The 11200-nt window shown below is 46.2% G+C and overlaps 2 long non-coding RNA genes across 2 annotated transcripts; one reads left to right on the forward strand and one right to left on the reverse strand.

Annotated features, from left to right (window-relative positions):
• Positions 1 to 3279: 3279 nt before the first annotated feature.
• On the reverse strand, positions 3280 to 4570 carry LOC138658075 (uncharacterized). The gene is made up of 3 exons (XR_011317321.1): positions 3807 to 4570; positions 3467 to 3553; positions 3280 to 3384 (listed from the first exon to the last, which is right to left on the reverse strand). It is a non-coding gene; the product is annotated as an uncharacterized lncRNA (long non-coding RNA).
• A 1832-nt stretch (positions 4571 to 6402) lies between these two features.
• On the forward strand, positions 6403 to 7083 carry LOC138658076 (uncharacterized). The gene is made up of 3 exons (XR_011317322.1): positions 6403 to 6490; positions 6612 to 6698; positions 6891 to 7083. It is a non-coding gene; the product is annotated as an uncharacterized lncRNA (long non-coding RNA).
• Positions 7084 to 11200: the final 4117 nt, after the last annotated feature.

The raw sequence follows: 11200 nt of genomic DNA on the forward strand, positions 1-11200 counted from the left end.
ACTATTACAGTCTCTTTATTTCCCTGCTCATTGTTGTCTGCAAAAAAAAGGGTTAACTGAGAATCTGTCACTTAGCTAAGGGTACCGTCACACAGTGCAATTTTGATCGCTACGACGGCACGATTTGTGACGTTCGAGCGATATAGGTACGATATCGCAGTGTGTGACACGCTCCTGCGATCAGGGACCCCGCTGTGAATCGTACGTCGTAGCACATCGTTTGAAACTTTCTTTCGTCGTCTAGTGTCCCGCTGTGGCGGCATGATCGCATGGTGTAACAAAGGTGTGCACGATATTGTATACGATGTAAAGGGCGGAGGAGCTGGCTACGTAGGAGCGCTGAATTCTCCACCTCCCGTGTGCTGATTGGGCGGTACAATACTGTGCGCTCATTCGACAAAGGACTATTGTTCCCAGCGGATAAAACCGGAGCTCTCGAGCGCGCTATTCATTTCTCTCTGTAGCACGTGCTGTAAACAGAACTCCTAAATTCGCTGGATTCCCTGGACTTTTAACTACTAGACTTTTACCGCAAAAGGTATGTATAACGCTACAGCGTAGCATATGTTGCGCTTCAACGGGGATAAACGCTGGAGTGTGGTCGATTGTTCCTTTGAGTAGGGTAGGCCTGAGAACCTCAGGTACACAGCTGTAGCGTGGCCCAATTAATTAATCCTTTTACAGATCGAGATGGTTGACTGCCCCATTTAATACCAGTAGTAACATATATAGTTATTAGATCAATGGTCAGAACATTGTTTTGTAAGCACGTGTATTTATTGTACGTTTGTTTTCTTTTTAGGAACTATGCTCACTTCCGATGAGAGTTCTGTTGTTGCTGCTGCCCTGGTGTTTGAGGCAGCACGTCTCCAAGAGGAGAGACGTCCTAAACGAAAACGTCGCATGTGGACCCGGAGCTGGCTGCAGAAAAGATCCACATTGTCACACATGGGTCTCATAAGAGAGTTACGTGACAATAACCCTCATGATTTCCGAAACTACCTTCGGATGTCCGAGGAATCCTTCAAAATAATACTGTCTGCTGTTACGCCACTCACACAAAGGCGTGATACGCCGATGCGTGCAGCCGTGCCAGTGGAGGAAAGGTTGGCGGTGACACTGCGGTTCCTGGCAACAGGAAGGTCTCTTCAGGATTTGCAGTTTTCCGCCGCTGTTTCCAGACCTTTCCTGAGCGTTGTGATTCCGGAGACATGCGAGGCCATTGTGCAGAGCTTAAGGCATTATATGGAGGTACTACTATATTTTTTTTGGCTGCTGTGTTATGTCGATATATTATACTAGCTATTGAACCCGTTCTACGCCCTGATGGCGAGCATTTCTATTGGTATATGTTCTACATCTTATCATGTGCTGCTCCCATCCTGCGCCCCCATTCACACATGTGCTGCTGTGATCCTGCGCCTCCAGTCTGACATGTGCTGCTACCATTTTGCGTCTCCATTCTGATATGTGCTGCTCCAACCCTGCGCCACCCTTCTTTTATTTGCTGCTCCCAACGTAATTTTATTGATTATATAATTTAGATATATTGTTTAGCACCCCCTCTGAGTCACCGAAGCCATCTGAAAAAATGGCTGCCTGCATACTCAGGGTTGTTGACTTTGTTATACTAATCCATACTGCGCCTCAATCACTGTAGGATGTCCACATGAGAGTGTATGTGCATAATATATTTGACCTAATTTGTACATGTTTCCTTCTCATCTTGCAGTTTCCCAAGACGGCGGATGACTGGAAGAGGATTGCTTCCGATTTTGATGAGCTGTGGCAGTTTCCAAACTGCGGTGGTGCATTAGATGGAAAGCATGTGCGCATCACGCAACCAGCCAACTCTGGATCCTTTTTTTTCAACTACAAAGGATATTTCAGTGTGATCCTCATGGCCCTTGTCAATGTGAACTATGAGTTTGTCGATGTGGATGTTGGCATGAATGGTCGAGTCTCCGACGGTGGTGTTTTTGAACACACTTCATTTGGGGAAAGCTTGAGGAACAATGAACTGCTGTTGCCACTAAATGAAGACACAAAAGCAAACCTAAATTTTGTCTTAATCGCTGATGAAGCTTTCCCTCTTCATCCACATTTGCTGAAGCCATTTGCACAGAGAACACTCACACCGGAGCGCAGAATCTTTAATTACCGGTTGTCGAGGGCCCGTCGTGTGGTTGAAAATGCCTTTGGGATTATGGCAAATCGGTTTAGAGTGTTCCACACAGCTATCAACTTGAAGCTGCCGTCTATAGACTTTGTGGTTTTGGCATGCTGTGTGCTCCATAATTTCCTGAGACGTCATGATACGAGCTCCTATTCTCCTCCTTCGTTTATTGATGCAGTGGACGCAAGAACCAGAGATATTGTGCCCGGGGAATGGCGTACACAACCTGATAATTTTACAGCTCTTCAAGCACTTGGATCTGGCAGACAGGCAGACGATGCAAGGGACTGTCGCGAAAAATACTGTCAGTACTTTAATGGTTCTGGAGCTGTACCCTGGCAGGATCGCGCCGTATAAAAAAATATTTTTTTTTGCTTTGCTGTCATATAAACCTCTCTAAATAACTTTAAATGTGATGCCTATAAAATGGTGCTGTTAACCCTTATAGCTTGGTAAACATTAAAGAAAGATTGCGAAGATTTTTGGTTTTTTTTGTAACAATTTCTTGGTTTTAAATTATTAAACAACAAAATATAACATAAACCCCCCCCAAAAAAAATTATCTCCTTCCACGGCCCAAGAGGTGTCGCAGCGTCACGCCCTGCTGCTCTACTTGAGTCTGGAGGAGCGCTGCTGTCTGCTGCAGGAGCGCTGCTGTCCGCTCCAGGCGCAATTGTCTCGCCAGGAGCTCTCTTACGGTGGGCGGTTCTGTGGATAGAAGAGGTTGGAGAACCATCGTTGATTCCGCTGAAAATACATCTCGACCTCTGGGGCAGGACCAAATTTTGTGTGTTGTAAATTTCTATTTGGTCTGGCACCACAGGGCGATGTAAATTTTATTAAATTTTACAGTTTTAGTTGTCTATTGTGACATCCAGCAGAAAACCACTCGTATTATCTTGATACTTACGGAGAAGGGACGCCGGTTCCTCATTGCCAGAACCAGAGCTGCTAATTTCCCACCCCAGCGATCTGGCCACTGCTGCAGCATCTTAAAGGAAATAATAACAGATCTGGTTAACTATGGAACACGCCGTTGGGAAGCGCTCGCTGTTTTGGTCACTTACGTATGTTATGTTCTGGGGAGAATGCCGCCGACCCAGGGGAGGAAGAGGAGTGTCGGAAGGGAGGTGTTGAGGGTGGTGTAGGGGTGCGAGGCCGTCTGCTGTCTGGTGGTGGCGTGGTAGGCCGCTGGGTCATTACTGCGTCTGTAATGTATTCAAATATTTCCGCTACCCTCTTATGTCCCGTATGCAGTTGAAAAACTGTAATCTATGATTGTTAACTTACGTGACGTCATGGACTGTGGGCTCCCGCTGGTGGTGGATGCTGTGGTGCTGCTGGCAATGGCAGGTACCTGTTGCCGCCGCTGTCTCTCTACATATAAAGTTAACAAACGCAATCTTTAAAAACACATGTAGAGTGCTGCAGATCAAAGCTAACAATATACTGAAACATAAAATTTATATCACACTTCACAGGGGTGCGAGGGTGCATGGTCGCAACAGATGGTGGAGGCGTGGTAGGCCGCTGGGTCATTATTGCGTCTGTAATGTCTTCAAATATTTAAGCTACCCTGTTATGTCCCGTGTGATGTTAAAAAAAATGCAATCAATGATTGTGAACTTACGTGATGTCCCGGACTGTGGGCTCCCACTGGTGTCTGAAGATGGGGTACTGGTGGCAATGGTGGGTCTCACTTGCCGCCGCTGTCTCTCTACACCTAAAGTAAAGAATCACAATGTTTACACACAAATGTTGAGTGCTGCAGATCAAAGCTTACAATATACTCAAACATAAAATAGAGATCACACTTTACAGGGGTGCGATACTCAGACATGTATGTGGGCTCTGGTGTTCAATGGTCTTCCTGTCTTTGGAAAACGTATTATTTCATCAGTAGGCCAACCTCCTCCGTTAATATTTTTGGGAAATTGAGAAACTAAAAATAATGGACATCATAATAATTTCAAGATGGTGGTTGAGATTAGGGAACCCGACAAGTTTTCTCACGGACAACGCATATTCTGCTTGGAAAATAACTAAATTTTACAAAAACGGGGCATGTGTTTTAATGCATTTGAGGTCACGTTGGCGACCATGAGCGCAAGCCTCCCTCCCAAACCCCCCCCCTCCTGACAGCGTGCATCTCCCAATCCCCCCATACTAGTACTTGCCTCGCCTTGCCTCCGCACGCAACTCAGCAAACATTTGTGGCGTTTTATAGCGGAGGTCAGCCCATTTTTTACGCAGCTGAAGCTGACTGCGGCAGACGCCAAACCTCCTCTCCATCATTCTGGCTATGTGGCCAAGCACTTCCCGCTTGTGGATGTGTGGGTGGGCAGGGCGGCTCTCCAGACCCTCATAATCCAGGGCATCCATCTGTCTAATAAAAAAAAGGAGCTCTGGCTGCCCCAGAGGAGCAGAACGCATTCTCGACCCCATTTTAGATGGAATGACCCTGAACAGCAACACCCAGAGGAGGAGCTGTACTCCGCCGTCCTGCCGCCAGATCGGCATCGCAATAGCGTTGCCGTTTATGGACAGCGTCACATTTGTGACGGCTGAGCGGTACGGAATGAACGCACATAGTAAATGCCGTTCGAAGGATGGTTATTTAACGCCGGAGCGTCACGTAATGTACGCTCGTGGTCTATGACGGCGTGATGACGTTACAGCGTTCCGGCGTGCCTGCGCTAGCTTGTTTTGGTTCCCTGACATCTTGATAATGGCTGCCAGTCGCCGTGATCCTCCTATGGGCATCCCAGAGCTCAAGTTCCTTATTGGAGCAATGGATCGGATGCAGTACGAGACAACTGGGCTGGATGAAGTTGTCCGTGTGGTGTCTGAGGGCCTCAGGAAGCGGTTTGGGATAACTCGCAGCAAGGCCCAGATTGTGAAAAAATGGGGCGATCTCAAGTCCAAAAGCCCAGAGCGCCTGCAGGAGCTTCGCAAGGAGATTCGCAGAGGTCAGTACGCAGGTACCCAAAAGTATGTGGCACAGCTATGGGGCAGTTTGAACGTTGCAGAGCCACTATGTGGCACAGCTATGGGACAGTTTGAACGTTGCAGAGCCACTATGTGCCACAGCTTGAACGTTGCAGAGCCACTATGTGGCACAGCTATGGGACAGTTTGAACGTTGCAGAGCCACTATGTGCCACAGCTATGGGGCAGTATGAACGTTGCAGAGCCACTATGCGGCACAGCTATGGGAAAGTTTGAACGTTGCAGAGCCACTATGTGCCACAGCTATGGGACAGTATGAACGGTGAAAAGTACTATGTGGCACAGCTAACTGCAGACCTACCTTTTTTTTTTCCTTCACAGAGGCAAAGAGACAGCACCGCCGCCGCCACGAGGCATCCCGAACAGCCTCTTCTGGATCTGTGCCCTCCGGGTCAACTCCTCCAGATCCTAGTAGGTTCCCACAATTATGTGATTTGGATTCAGTTGCAGGTCCCCTCTTCCCCCCCCCCTCCCCCGGCAGCCAGTGTTGCCATATATGCTAACAGACCTTTTTTTAAAAATTTTTTATTTTTTTTTCCTTCACAGAGGCAAAGACACAGCACCACCGCCGCCACGAGGCATCCCGCACAGCCTCTTCTGGATCTGTGCCCTCCGGGTCAACTCCTCCAGATCCTAGTAGGTTCCCACAATTATGTGATTTGGATTCAGTTGCAGGTCCCCTCTTCCCCCCCCCCCTCCCCCGGCAGCCAGTGTTGCCATATATGCTAACAGACCTTTTTTTAAAAATTTTTTTTTTTTTTCATTCACAGAGGCAAAGACACAGCACCACCGCCGCCACGAGGCATCCCGCACAGCCTCTTCTGGATCTGTGCCCTCCGGGTCAACTCCTCCAGATCCTAGTAGGTTCCCACAATTATGTGATTTGGATTCAGTTGCAGGTCCCCTCTTCCCCCCCCCCTCCCCCGGCAGCCAGTGTTGCCATATATGCTAACAGACCTTTTTTTTTTAATTTATTTATTTTTTTCCTTCACAGAGGCAAAGACACAGCACCACCGCCGCCACGAGGCATCCCGCACAGCCTCTTCTGGATCTGTGCCCTCCGGGTCAACTCCTCCAGATCCTAGTAGGTTCCCACAATTATGTGATTTGGATTCAGTGGCAGGTCCCCTCTTCCCCCCCCCCCCTCCCCCGGCAGCCAGTGTTGCCATATATGCTAACAGACCTTTTTTTTTTTTTTTTTTTTTTTCCTTCACAGAGGCAAAGACACAGCACCACCGCCGCCACGAGGCATCCCGCACAGCCTCTTCTGGATCTGTGCCCTCCGGGTCAACTCCTCCAGATCCTAGTAGGTTCCCACAATTATGTGATTTGGATTCAGTTGCAGGTTCCCTCTTCCCCCCCCCTCCCCCGGCAGCCAGTGTTGCCATATATGCTAACAGACCTTTTTTTTTTTTTTCCCTTCACAGAGGCAAAGAGACAGCGCCGCCGCCGACAGCACGAGGCATTCAACATGGACTCTGATCCCGAAGTGCCCTCCGTGCCTCAACATCCTAGTAGGTTCCCACAATAAAGTTATTTTGATTTTGTGGCAGGCCCACTCTTTCACCCCCAACCCAAACACCCCCCCCCCCCCCAAGTCAGTATTGCCTTATATGCTGACTGTTTTTTTTTCTTTTTTCCTTCACAGAAGCAAAGACACATCGGGAGACTACAGTGTTATTAATGTTATGTTTTTTGACCCACAGCTGTCGTCAGTGTGAACAAGGAGGATCTTGAAGCCGGCATAGAAAGGCTTATCCACACTATGGCGCGGATTCAGGAGCAGCACAATGTGGCAATGGAGGAGCTGCAGAAGCTTCGGGACATGTGCCAGCAGTTGGAGGCGGGCCAATAATACATTTTTGGTTGTTACATTAAAAATATTTAGTTAAACTATGATTCCATTTTTTTTGTATTAGTTAACTGTACATGAATTTGTTACGTTAATTTGTGCCCTCATACAGTGCTGTGATCGAGACACACCAATCAAACAGTCGTGATAGAATTTCTAATAATAGTTTTTATTTGAAACATTATTTTAACAAGACAATAAAATAAAAAGTAATGTAAAAGAAGTTAGGAAATCACAAATTGTGATACGACGATTCTTCCGGCTGATAACTTTGGTGCCTGACGGGCGAAGCCATATGTGAAGGTATTGGCGTGTAGGAGTGGTTAGGGGGTGGCTGGCCGAAGTGGGAAACGGGAACATTGTGTCGCATTGGTGTCTGACACTGTGACCAACCATTGTAATATGAGGGCTCTGTCCGCTGCATTGGCCGGGAATAGACCAAACGAGTGTGCTTGTCCAAATCGCCATCTGTACCCTTGTTTACTGCTTCCAATATTAGACGCTCCGCTAGTGTTCTTTGGCTGTCGTCCATTTTGGCCAGTTTGTCAACAACATAGTGTCCAAACCCCTGCAACGCAGGGCTAACATTGTTTGTTAACACCTTTTTTGCAAGGCTCAACAGTTCATGTGAAACGTCTGAGGTGGCTTTCCGTTTCCTTGGACCTTGCCTCGATTGAGTCCTGGCAGGTGCCGCCTCCACTAAATCTGTTGTCGTGCAGTCCTGTGAACAGTCCAGTGTACTGTCCTGCGCACTGTCATCCTGGGGGAAAAAAAAAAAAAACAAGTTACGAACCTGGCAACAAAAAGTTTGACCACCATAACCGCATCCAAACTATATATTCGTAGTAGGTAAAAAAAGATTGTAATATATTTTAAGCTTAGTAATATTCTTTAACCTTCCCATTTATTTAATACTTTTAACTACACTGTTCTGACTGCTAGGGGAACCTGATGAATATTTTATAGTCTAAATAGTCTCAACAAGAGTACATCGGCAGCTTGAAGCGATACTATTTTCTATATTGCTTAGATGGTATGGTTTAGAAATATCGCCATTTCATACATATTATGTTCCCCATATAATACTTTACTGCGACAGGGTTACTTATGTGGACATGTTTTTGTAATAACTTCAAACTGATGTGATAATCAGAAGTATAAAACATAAAATGCAGAGAAAAATTATGTAATTATAGGACACATTGGTGAACTTTCGTCCAAAGAGCTACTTACTTGTTGCCCTTGTGACTCCTGCTCGGCGTGGTTCTCCGAAACAATTTGTTCCACAGGTGCCAACAAGCGAAAACACGTGGAAGTCCGTGGCACCTCTTGGTCCCTCAGAAAATTCAGATGTTCAAATTACCAAAGCTTTGGCACATAAACATCTTCGGTGGAAGCCCCGGACTTTGTAGTGTGAAGAACCTTGTTAAGCTCCTTCCTCCACACCGTGCGGAGCGCCTGAATTTTCTTTTTAATAACCGCTTCGTTTGCTGGCTCTTCTGGTGCATGACGATTGTAAAGCTCAATGAGCTTTAAATAACCCTCCTGCCTCTTTTCCCTGTTACAATACTCTGGAGATTTGATTTTCCAGAGGCAGGGAAAAGACTGGTATATTTCGATGAATTCCCTGATGAATTCCACACGATTTGACATCTGAAAAATAATTATAAAAAAAAAAAAAAATTACACGGTTGACAAAGAGTCCTTTAAACAATACTTTTGCCAGTGTGCCAAACGCTTAACAACAACAGCCACACAAAGAGCTCATGCCTACCATCCATTGTTCCATCTGCCACGCCATAGGCCACCATAACCCAAAACAGTGTACCGCCTGCTTCACTACAGCAGCCACACAAATCGCTCATGGTGACCATACATTGTACCATCTGCCACGCTGTAGCTCACCAGACACAACCAGTCACAACCAGTCACAACAGCGTACCATCCGCATCGCTTCAGCGGCGGAACGAAGCGGTCATGCCGACCAAACAGCGTTCCATCTACCACGCTCTAGCCCACCAGTCACAACCAGTCACAACCAGTCACAACAGCGTACCATCCGCATCGCTTCAGCGGCGGAACGAAGCGGTCATGCCGACCAAACAGCGTTCCATCTACCACGCTCTAGCCCACCAGTCACAACCAGTCACAACCAGTCACAACAGCGTACCATCCGCATCGCTTCAGCGGCGGAACAAAGCGGTCATGCCGACCAAACAGCGTTCCATCTACCACGCTCTAGCCCACCAGTCACAACCAGTCACAACCAGTCACAACAGCGTAACATCCGCATCGCTTGTTTCATCTGCCACGCCATAGGCCACCATAACCCAGAACAGTGTACCGCCCGCTTCCATACAGCAGCCACACAAAGCGCTCATGGTGACCATACATTGTACCATCTGCCACGCTGTAGCTCACCAGACACAACCAGTCACAACCAGTCACAACAGCGTACCATCCGCATCGCTTCAGCGGCGGAACGAAGCGGTCATGCCGACCAAACAGCGTTCCATCTACCACGCTCTAGCCCACCAGTCACAACCAGTCACAACAGCGTACCATCCGCATCGCTTCAGCGACGGAACGAAGCGCTCATGACGACAGTACATCGTTCCATCCACTATGCCCAAGCGGTGTAACATACCTCGAAGCTGCGGTGCAAAGCGTGGAATATTCTGTGAAATACTGAATCCGATGTCTTAGTCCAACAAGTGTCCAAGTACAAAGTGAAGAAAGGAAATTTTGAAACCGGTGAGGTGGCTTGGAAACAATAGCGCTCAGGTGACAAATTTTCCAACCAATTGTGTGCACAGAACCTGTGGCCTATCAGCACATAGCTAGCAGCTCGACACGCCCCCTAGTGAACAACGTCACGCACAGATTATGCAAAATTTGCTCTGAATCGTCTTGTGTGACACGACCGTACGACTGTCCCATACGACTTCTACATCGCAAATACGTCATGAAATTATCGCTCCAGCGCCGTACATCGTGAAGTGTGACCGCAGTGGAGCGATAATTAAGCGACGATGTAACGTCACAAATCGTGCCGTCGTAGCGATCAAAATTGCACTGTGTGACGGTACCCTAAGACTTTGAGACACTTTTGTAATCTGTAGTTTGTTTTGAAAAAGAGCTCTGTGCCAGCACAAAACACATAAAAATAAAAACTATGAAATTGCTATTCCACTCTAGAGCTGCATACAACAGAGAAGTCCTCACAGAGGTCTATGTCCTTTAAAACACGAGAGGAGGGATATAGTTTTGGATTCAATGGCAGGGAATAGAGTAAATACAAAAATGTGTTAATATAAAGGATATTCTACAATTTACTTGATTTTATTGGACCGATGAAACTGAATTTGCCTACGAGATACTTGACTTTTACTAAATGGCTAGGCCCAGGTAGGAGTAATATCCTACACCCCGATTAGAAATCAACCTCTGCCCTTGACATTATACATCAAATACAGGTTTTCAGCCACGGAAAAGACATATTAAACATTAAACTTTAGTCTTTTTCCAGGTGGCCTCTTTAATTATTGAGCCCTAAGCAATCTCATGTTGTAACCTTGAATCAAAACTAGACCTGGCAATGACCCATTTTTCTATTCCACAAACACACAAAAAAATCATTAACACTTTTATAGCAGATGTCCAATTATTGCTTCCTTTAATTGGATTCAATAGACTCGAGAGTAGGGTGATATAAGACTGGGGTAATGGCACTACATTCCTGTGGTTCCTGTAAATTATTTTGGCAGGATACCCATTATACGGCTTCTATCAAGTGATAGGATCTCTGAATATATTTAGTGTCAGCCAAAAAAAAGTTCTTCAAAATAAATGTGCAAAACTAAATGGAAATGCTTTTACTATTTAAATTTTTTTTGTATTTTGTATTTCCTCAGTCCTAGATATTTGAAGAAAGAGAACCTTATAGAATATTGAATTATTTCAGAACTTTACCAGTGGCGTTGAGGATCCAAGAATAAAAGAATTAAAAGTTTATAAAAATAGTAGAGGAAAAAAAGGGTTATTTTAGAGGGCTTGTTTTTGAGTATAGCGACAAAAAACTGATAGGCAGGTAGTTGTTACCTACCTGCCTGTCCTGACCTGGGATGATCTCTTCCGGCACATTTCACCTCTCACCAACACAGC

The sequence above is a fragment of the Ranitomeya imitator genome, chromosome 1 (assembly GCF_032444005.1).
Source record: "Ranitomeya imitator isolate aRanImi1 chromosome 1, aRanImi1.pri, whole genome shotgun sequence".
NCBI lineage: Eukaryota > Metazoa > Chordata > Amphibia > Anura > Dendrobatidae > Ranitomeya > Ranitomeya imitator.